We start from the raw sequence: 10,250 nt of genomic DNA, 5'->3' as shown, positions 1-10,250 counted from the left end.
CCATTTTACTTTCTCTTTTTCTTCCTGAGATAATTTGATTTTTTAAAATATTCCATTTTGTTAGTGTTTTTTAGTTTAGCTCTTTGCATATATCTTTAGTGCTTTTCTTCCTCCTCCTATTTCTTCCTCATCGTCCTCTTCCCCTCCTCTCTTCTTCACTTCCTTCTCCTTCCCTCCTCCTCCTCTTCCTCCTTTTCCTCCTCCTCCTTCTTCTTTTTCTCCATCTCCTTCTCCTTCTTCTTCTCCTCCTTCTTCTTCCTTCTTCCTCTTTTCCTCTCTTTTTTCTGTGTATCTATATAGGCATGTATATCCTTAAGGGATTTCTCTAATACTACACACACACACACGTGTGTGTGTGTGTGTGTGTGTGTGTGTGTATATATATATATATATATATATATATATATATATATATATAATACATACACACATACACATACAAAGAAGCTACTGGGATCACCATTTTTAAAAACAAAGTGTAATATTAAAACTGTGCCCTTATTACTGTCCCTTTTAATCTCTATTTATTACAATTATATTAAATATTTACTGTTTATTGATTATATACTTTTTATTAACTCATATCTACCCTCTTTCTGTTTCTCTCCTGATCGTTTAGGATTTCATATTACACTGTATTCTTTATGTTTAGATATATTATTTTAAGATTTGTCTTTTAAGGTAGATAGCCTGGTAACAAGATATTTTATTATTTTCTTTGTCTGAAAATATTTCAATTTTCCCTTTATAACTAAAGGATATATTTACTGGTTACAGAAATTTGAGTTGACCTCTCTTTTCTTTGCCTTTTCAAACCTTCATACCAATTTTTTTTCTGGTCTCCATGGATTTCATGAGCATATTGTTGTCATTAAAATATTTTCCCTCCTGGTGCGCCTGGGTGGTTCAGTTGTTAAGCATTTGCCTTTAGCTCAGGTCATGATCCCAGTGTCCTATGATCGAGCCCCACATTGGGCTCCCTGCTCCGCAGGAAGCCAACTTCTCCCTCTCCTGCTTCCATTGATTGTGTTCCCTCTCTCACTATCTCTCTCTTTCTCTCTCTCTCTGTCAAATAAATAAATAAAATCTTTTAAAAATTAAATAAATAAATAAACAAATAAATGAAACTATGTCTTGGTTTCTAGAAAGATAAAGAAAATGTCCAAAACCTTCACCAGAGTAAGAAAAAAAAAAGAAAGAAAAGACTAAAACACTTAAATGATAGGGGAAACAATACAGTTGATGCTACAGAAATTAAAACTATAAGGATACCTGGGTGGCTCTGTCAGGTAAGCATCTGCTTTTGACACAGGTCATGATCCCAAGTTCGTGGGATCAAGCTCTCCATCAAGCTCCCTACTCAGTGGACAAAGAAGTTGTGGTCCATAGATGCAATGGAATATTACTCAGCCATCGAAAGGATGAATACCTAGATTTTGCATCAACATGGATAGGACTAGAAGAGATTATGCTGAGTGAAATAAGTCAAGCAGAGAAAGTCAATTATCATATAGCTTCATTTACTTGTGGAACATAGGAATAGCATGGAGGACATTAAGGGAAGAGGAGAAAATGAAGGGGAAAAACAGAGAGGGAGATGAACCATAAGAGACATAGACTCTGGGAAACAAACCGAGGGTTTTAGAAGGGAGGGAGTGAGGGGATGGTTAAGCCCAGTGATGGGTATTAAGGAGGGCAAGTATTGAATGGAGCACTGGATGTTATACATAAACAATGGACATTTGGAACACTACATCAAAATTTAATGATGTATAAATTCCACCTGGTCGTGGTGGATGATTTTTTTTAATTTTAATTTTTATTTTTAATTTCCATTCAGTGTATTAGAATTCATTGTTTATTCACCACACCCAGTGCTCCATGCAATGCATGCCTCCATAATACCCACCACCAGACTCACCCAACTTCCCACTGCCCGCCCCTTCAAAACTATCAGATTGTTTTTCAGAGTCCATAGTATCTCATGGTTCCTCTCCCTCTCCGATTTCAACAAACTCCCTACTCCACTCCATCTCCCCATGTCGTACGTGTTATTTCTTATACTCCACAAATAAGTGAAACCATATAATAATTGACTGTCTCTGCTTGACTTATTTCACTCAGCATAATCTTTTCCAGTCTCATCCATGTTGATACAAAAGTTGGGTTTTCATCTTTCTGATGGAGCCATAATACTCCATAGTGTATACGGACCACATCTTCTTTATCCATTTGTCCATTTGAAGGGCATCTTGGTTCTTTCCACAGTTTGGTGACTGTAGCCACTGCTGCTATGACCATTGGGGTACAGATGGCTCTTCTTTTCACTACATCTGTATCTTTGGGGTAAATACCCAGTAGTGCAATAGCAGGGTAATAGGGAAGCTCTATTATTATTATTATTATTATTATTATTATTATTATTATTTTAGATTTTATTTATTTGACAAAGATCACAAGTAGGCAGAGAGGCAGACAGAGAGAGAGAGGAGGAAGCAGGCTCCCCACTGAACCAATAGCCCAACGTGGGGCTCGATCCCGGGATCCTGGGATCATGACCTGAGCTGAAGGCAGAGGCTTTAACCCATTGAGCCACGCAGGTGCCCCAGGAAGCTCTATTTTTAATTAAGGAAATCTCCATACTGGTTTCCAAAGTGGCTGTACCAACTTGCATTCCTACCAGCAGTATAAGAGGGTTCCCCTTTCTCCACATCCTCTCCAACACATGTTGTTTACTTTCTTGCTAATTTTTGCCATTCTGACTGGTGTAAGCTGGTATCTCTTGTGGTTTTGATTTGAAACTCCCTGATGGCTAGTTATGATGAACATTATTTCATGTGTTTGATAGCCATTTGTATGTCTTCATTGGAGAAGTGTCTGTACATGTCTTCTGCCCATTTTTTGACATGTTTATCTGTTTTGTATGTGTTGCATTTGAGAAGTCATTTTTAGATCCTGGATATCAGCCCTTTGTCTGTACTGTCATTTGCAAATATCTTCTCCCATTCCATGGGTTGCCCCTTTGTTTTGTTGATTGTTTCCTTAGCTGTGCAGAAGCTATTAATCTTGATGAAGTCCCAAAAGTGCATTTTTGTATTGTTTCCTTTGCCTTTAGAGATGCATCTTGAATGAAGTTGCTGTAGCCGATGTCAAAGAGGTTACTGCCTATGTTCTACTCTAGGATTCTGATGGATTCCTGCTTCACGTTGAGGTCTTTTATCCATTTCGAGTTTATATTTGTTTATGTGTAAGAGAATGGTCGAGTTTCATTCTCCTACATACAGCTATCCAATTTTCCCAGCACCATTGATTGAAGAGACTGTCTTTTTTCCACTGTATATTTTTTCCTGTTTTGTCGAAGATTATTTGACCATAGAGTTGAGGGTCTATATCTGGGCTTTCTACTCTGTTCCACTGGTCTATGAGTCTGTTTTTGTGCAAGTACCATGCTGTCTTGGTGATCACAGCTTTGTAGTAAAGCTTGAAATCCGGCAACGTGATGCTCCCAGTTTGTATTTCTTTTTCAACATTTCCTTAGCCATTTGGATCTCTTCTGATACCATACAAATTTTAGGATTATTTGCTCCAGCTCTTTGAAAAATGCCAGTGGAACTTTGATCAGAATGGCATTAAATATATAGATTGCTGTAGGCAGTATAGATATTTTAACAATGTTTATTCTTCCGCTCCAAGAGCATGGAATGGACTTCCATCATTTTGTGTCTTCTTCAATTTCTTTCATGATTGTTCTGTAGTTCCTCAAGTACAAATCCTTTACCTCTTTGATTAGGTATATTCTGAGGTATCTTATGGTTCTTGGTGCTATAGTAAATAGGATCAATTCTCTAATTTCCATTTCCTTGATTTTATTGTTAGTGTATAAGAAAGTAACTGATTTCTGTACATTAACTTTGTATCCTGCCACATACTGAATTGCTGTATGAGTTCTAATAGTTTGGGGAGGGGAGTCTTTTGGGTTTTCCATATAAAGTATCATGTAATCTGCAAAGAGAGAGTTTGACTTTTTCATTGCCAATTTGGATACCTTTTATTTCTCTTTGTTGTCTGATTCCTGTTGCTAGGACATCTAATACTGTGTTGAACAAGAGTGGTTAGAGTGGCATCTTTGTCGTGTTACTGATCTCAAAGGGAAGGCTGTGAGCTTTTTCCCTGTGAGGATGTAATTTGCTGTGGGTTTTTCATTGATAGATTTTATGATGTTGAGGAATGTTCCTTCCATCCCTATACGTTGAATAATTTTAATCAGGAAAGGATGATGGATTTTGTCAAATGCTTTTTTTGCATCAATTAAGAGGACCATAGGGTTCTTCTCTCTATTCTTACTGATTCGTTCTATCACATTGATTGATTTGCGAATGTTGAACCATCCTTACAACCCAGGGATGAATCAAACCTGGTCATGGTGGATAATATTTTTAATGTGTAGTTGGATCTTATTAGCTAGGATCTTTTTGAGAATCTTTGCATCCATATTCATCAAGGATATTGGTCTGAAATTCTCCTTCTTGGTGGGGTCTTTACTTGGTTTCGGGATCAGGGTAATGCTGGTTTCATCAAAAGTCCGGAAGTTTGCCTTCTCCAATCAATTTTTTGAAACAGCTTCAGGAGAATAGGTGTTATTTCTTCTTTGAAAGTCTGGTAGAATTCCCCAGGGAATCTGTCAGGACCTGGGCTCTTGTTTTTTTGGGAGGTTTTAGGTCACTGCTTCATTCTCGTTACTAGATAGTGGTCTATTCAGGTTGTCAATGTCTTCCTGGTTCAAGTTTGGAAGTTTATAGTTTTCCATGAATGCATCCATTTCTTCTAGGTTGCTTAACTTATTGCCATATAACTATTGATAATAATTTCTGATGATTGTTTCTATATCCTTGGTGTTAGTTGTGATCTCTCCCTGTTCATTCATTATTTCATTAATTTGGGCCTTCTCTCTTTTCTTGTGGATTAGTTTGGCCAATGGTTTATCCACCTTATTGATTCTTTCCAAAAACTGGCTTCTACATTCATTGATATGTTCTACTGTATCTCTAGTTTCTATCTCATTGATCTCTGCTATGATCTTGATTATTTCCCTTCTTGTGTGTGGAGTTGGTTTAATTTGTTGTTGGTTCTCCAGTTCTTTAAGGTGTAGAGACAGCTGTTGTATTCTGGATATTTCTTTTTTTTTTTTTTTTTGAGGGAGGCTTAGATGGGTATGTTTTTTCCCCTTAGGGTCACCTTTGCTCTATCCCACAGGTTTTTTTTTTTTTTTTAAGATTTATTTGACAGAGAGAGAGAGAGAGATCACAGGTAGGCAGAGAGGCAGGCACAGAGAGAGGGGGAAGCAGGCTCCCCGCTGAGCAGAGAGCCCATTGTGGGGCTTTATCCCAGGACCCTGAGATCATGACCTGAGCTGAAGGCAGAGGCTTAACCCATTGAGCCACCCAGGTGCCTCTATCCCATAGGTTTTGTACTGAAGTGTCTTCATTCTCATTGTTTTCCATGAATTGTTTAAGTTCTTTGATTTCCTGGTTGATCCAAACATTATTAATCAAGGTGGTCTTTAGCTTCTAGGTGTTTGAGTTCCTTCCAAACTTTTCCTTGTGGTTGAGCTCCCGTTTCAAAGCATTCTGATATGAGAATATGCAGGGAATAATCTCAGTCTTTTGGTATCGGTTGAGCCCTGGTTTGCTACCCAGTATGTGGTCTATTCTGGAGAAGGGTCCATGTGCACTCGAGAAGAATGAGTATTCTGTTGCTTTCGGGTTGAATGTTCTGTATATATCTATGAGGTCCATCTGGTCCAATGTGTCATTCAATGCTCTTGTTTCTTTATTGATTTTCTGCTTGGATGATCTGTCTATTACTGAGAGTGGCATGTTAAGATCTCCTACTATTAATGCATTCATATCAATATGACTCTTTACCTTGTTAAACAGATTTCTTATGTAATTGGCTGCTCCTTTATTGTGGGCATAAGTGTTTACAATTGTTAGATCAACTCGGTGGATAGTCCTTTTAAGAATTATGTAGTGTCCTTCTGTATCTCTGACTACAGTTTTAGTTTAAAATCTAATTTATCTGATAGGAGAATCACTAACCCAGCCTTTTTTTTGAGGCCCATTGGCATGAAAGATGCTCCTCCATCCTTTCACTTTCAGTCTGGATATATCCTTAGGTACCAAATGGGTCTCTTTGAGACAAAATATCAATTTGTTCTGTCATTTTATCCAATATGCAACCTGTGTTGTTTTATGGGCACATTTAGGCCATTCACCTTGAGCGTGTTTATTGAGAGATGCATTTTTATTGACATTGTGTTACCTGTGAAGTCCGTGTTCTATAGATTGTCTCTATATATTTCTGTTCAATGATATTCTTAGTTTTTTTTCCCCTCTTTTATAGAACCCCTCTTAATATTTCCTGCAGTTCTGGTGTGTTGGTCACATACTCTTTTAAACCTTGCTGGTTCTGGAAGCTCTTTATCTTTCCATCCATTTTCAGCGTCAGTCTGGCTGGATAAAGTATCCTTGGCTGCATGTTCTTCTCATTTAGTGCCCTGAATACGTCTTGCCAGCCCTTTCTGGCTTGCCAGGATTCTGTGGACAGGGTTGACATTATTCTGATGGGCTTTCCTCTGTATGTAAGGAATTTCTTCATTATAGCTGCTTTCAAGAGCTCCTGTCTACAATTATGATTCATCATTGTCACAGTCAGGTGTCTCAAGGTCTTTCTAGATTCTATGATCTAGGGGGCTGCCCTTTCTGCCTCTAGTACACGAACGCTTGTTCCATTCACCAGATTGGGAAAATTTTCATGGATAATTTGTTCAACTATATCTTCTAGTCTTCTTTCTTTCTCCTCTCCTTCAGGGATTCCAATAATTCTGACATTGGAACGTTTCATGACATCATTTATTTTCCTAATTCTGTTTTCATGGACTCCAAGCTGTTTGTTCCAGGCTTCCTCCTGATCCTTTTTCTTTGTTTGTCCTCCAGATCACTAATTCTATCCTCTGTCCCAGTTACTCTATCTTTTAGAGAATTTAGGTTAGATTGGAATTCATTGAGAACATTATTAACATCATCCTTGTTGGCTTTTGCTTCTGCCCTAATCAATTCCATTTTGTCATCAAAGGCTTTCTCCAACCTAGCTATCGCCTGGATAATTGTTAGCCTGAATTCCCTTTCCAACATACTGTCTATGTCCATATCCAATAGCTCTGATGGAGAGGGCCGAGTCTCTGAATTTTCTTCTGTTGGGCATTCCTCCTTCTAGTCATTTTGGTGAGAGATGGCTGAAGGGATATGTAGCCAAATGTATCAACCGTGGTGCAGTCAAGGTGCACTCTGGAATGCTTCTGAGCAATCGAGTGCCCCCACCTAAAAGAAAGAAAAAAAGAAAAAAAGAGAGAGACAGGAAAAAAAAAAGAAAGAAAGATAAAAGAGAAAGTCCAGCCCATATAGGCCCCAATGTAATATTTATGAAGTATAGAAACAAAAGCAGACAAACAAAAAATCCAACAAAAGTAGATGAGAAGAGAAAAATAAACAAACAAACAAACAAACAAACAAATAAATAAAATAACCTTGTCAAAAATAACCCCAAGTATAAGATTTATACACTCAGGACAAAAACAAATACACAGAAATACTAACAGAAGAAAAAGATGGGAGAGAGTTTATAAATTCTCAGTGTGGATGAGGAAGGTTATTTTGAATCTTCCTGTATCTTGTATGTATCGTGATATCTCAAAATTCCTGAGATAAAGGGGGATTAAAACTGACTTACTTCAGGTTGTTTTTCAGAGTCCATAGTCTCTCATGGTTCATCTCCCCCTCCAATTTCCCTCAACTCCCTTCTCCTCTCCATCTCTCCATGTCCTCCATGTTATTTCTTATGCTCCACAAATAAGTGAAACCATATGATAATTGACTCTCTTTTCTTGAATTATTTCACTTAGCATAATCTCTTCCAGTCACATCCATGTTGCTACAAAAGTTGTGTATTCATCCTTTCTGATGGAGGCATAATACTCCATAGTGTATATGGACCACATCTTCCTTATCCATTCATTCTTTGAAGGACATCTTGGTTCTTTCCACAGTTTCGTGACCTTAGCTATTGTTGCTATGAAAATTTGGGTACAGATGGCCCTTCTTTTCATTACATCCGTATCTTTTTGGTAAATACCCAGTAGTGCAATGGCAGGGTTGTAGGGAAGCTCTATTTTTAATTTCTTAAGGAATCTCCACACTGTTTTCCAAATGGGATGCACCAACTTGAAAAACAATCTGAGGGTTTTGAAGGGGCAGGGGGTGGGAGGTTGGGGGAGCTTGGTGGTGGGTATTATGGAGGGCATGGATTGAATGGATCACTGGGTGTGGTGCATAAACAATGAATTCTGTTATACTGAAAATAAATTAAATTTTAAAAAGTTAATTAAACTTGAAAGGTTTGTGGGGCCAAATCATTTTCTTTTGTAGCTTAATAAGATTTGCATTCCATTTTACCTGTAGAATGATAAAAAGTAAACTAATGTTATTTTAATTGTAATAATAAATAAGAAAGCTGGAATAAAATGTTTATTTGTAGAGAGCAAAATAAGAGTGGAGACATATGTTCCATGCAATTCAGACAGAACTAATAAAATAAAAACTGTAAAATTAAAAAAAAAAAAAGAAACTGATTTACCTATAGGATAGGGGTAGCATTGATTGGGGAAAAGGGATTACCTTGACATTTATTTTATATGAATATTAAAATATAATAATAAAATAAAACATAAATTAAAAATAGAAAAGCAAAAGAAAAACACAGGTATATGTATCAAAAAAGTTAAGGTTAAAAGGCAATTATGGAATTTGATGTATTGAACATCTCATTGTGATGGTAAATAGGTTAAAAAGTTATATATTAAGAAAAATGAAAAGAAGGAGAATAGTGGGAACAAATTAAAAATAAAAGGTGTATCTATGAAGTTGTGTTCATTGTCCTCTTGTGTTTTTTTTTTTTTTGTTTTTTTTTTTTGTTTTGTTTTGTTTTTTCATCTGGCTTTCTGTGGGGAGCGGCCTGTGGCATGGATTTTCAGGTGGTATTGCCTGAGTTAAGTCCTCCTGCCCCCTTCATGGGGTTGGCTCTTGGGAAACCAGTTTTTCAGGCTTTTGTTCTCTGATGGTTTTTTTTTGTTTGTTCATTTGTTTTCTCTCCCTTTGGCAGCTTTTGGCGGTTTTTGGAGGTTTACAGGGAAGCAAACTGCTCCCAGACCTCCCTTACAGAGAGAAGCCTCAGTTTCTTTCCCTCTGGGAGCTCCAGAGCACATAAATTCCCCTTTTGCTGCTGGCAGAGCAGATTCCCAATCCAGGTCTCTGGAGTCACAGGAACTCCCACTTGTACCCAAAACCACGAGAAATACTAGCTGAGGCTGTCTGTGCAGCTCCATACCACCAGAGTGGTCCCAAGCAGAGATAACACACTGAGATTTTCATGCTGGCCTGGGCTGGGAGGGCTCAGACTTTCCGTGTCAAGAGAGTGCTGGCTGGCCTGTGCTTGCAAACACCTCTCTCAGGGGAGGGTGTGTGGTGGAACTCAGAGTCTGGTCGCACAGCACAGGAACATGCAGAGTGCAAAAGGCTGTGGTTCTTCCAGCTGGTGAGGTTCCTTCACCCTCATGGGTGCAGCCACCCAGATGCTCTCAGGCGTTCTGGTGGCTCAGGGACCAAGGCCTGGCTTCTTCACTGTTCTCTCTCTGGCTCAGCGTGAGCAGTGGCTGTCTGGGTCGTGGGGCTTAAGCCCCTGTCCCTAACCACCTGATTCCCCCCAATTACCCCCCTATGATCCTTTGCTCTTTTTGAGTGCTTTCAACCAGACTCGAAGCTAATGCTTGTCCGCATTCACAGGGCACTCCCGTATTGGTGTATTACTTTCCAATGGGTGACTTCTGGTGGCTCCCTCCCCCTTTTGTTTATCTTCTGACATCAGTCCAATCGATGTTCCCACTCCACTTTACCTGACCTCTGGTGTCTTCTGCTCCTGTAGAGGTCCAGAAGTGTATAATTCTAATCTCAGGTGGATTTCATGTGTGACCAGAGTTATTTGGTAAAATGTGAGTTCCAGCTCACTTTAGGGGCCAGGTTGAAATGGCGCCTCCTCCTACTTAGCCACCATCTTGTCCCACCCATTGCATAACTTTTTAACTTGAACTATTTTCATACATATACCTGTGTTTAGCCTTCCTTTCCTTTCCTTTCCTT

This window comes from Lontra canadensis, unplaced genomic scaffold, assembly GCF_010015895.1.
Source record: "Lontra canadensis isolate GAN:19392208 unplaced genomic scaffold, GSC_riverotter_1.0 scaffold152, whole genome shotgun sequence".
In the NCBI taxonomy this organism is placed as follows: domain Eukaryota; kingdom Metazoa; phylum Chordata; class Mammalia; order Carnivora; family Mustelidae; genus Lontra; species Lontra canadensis.
The sequence above is the reverse complement of the archived record's forward strand: the minus strand, read 5'-3'. Positions refer to the sequence as shown.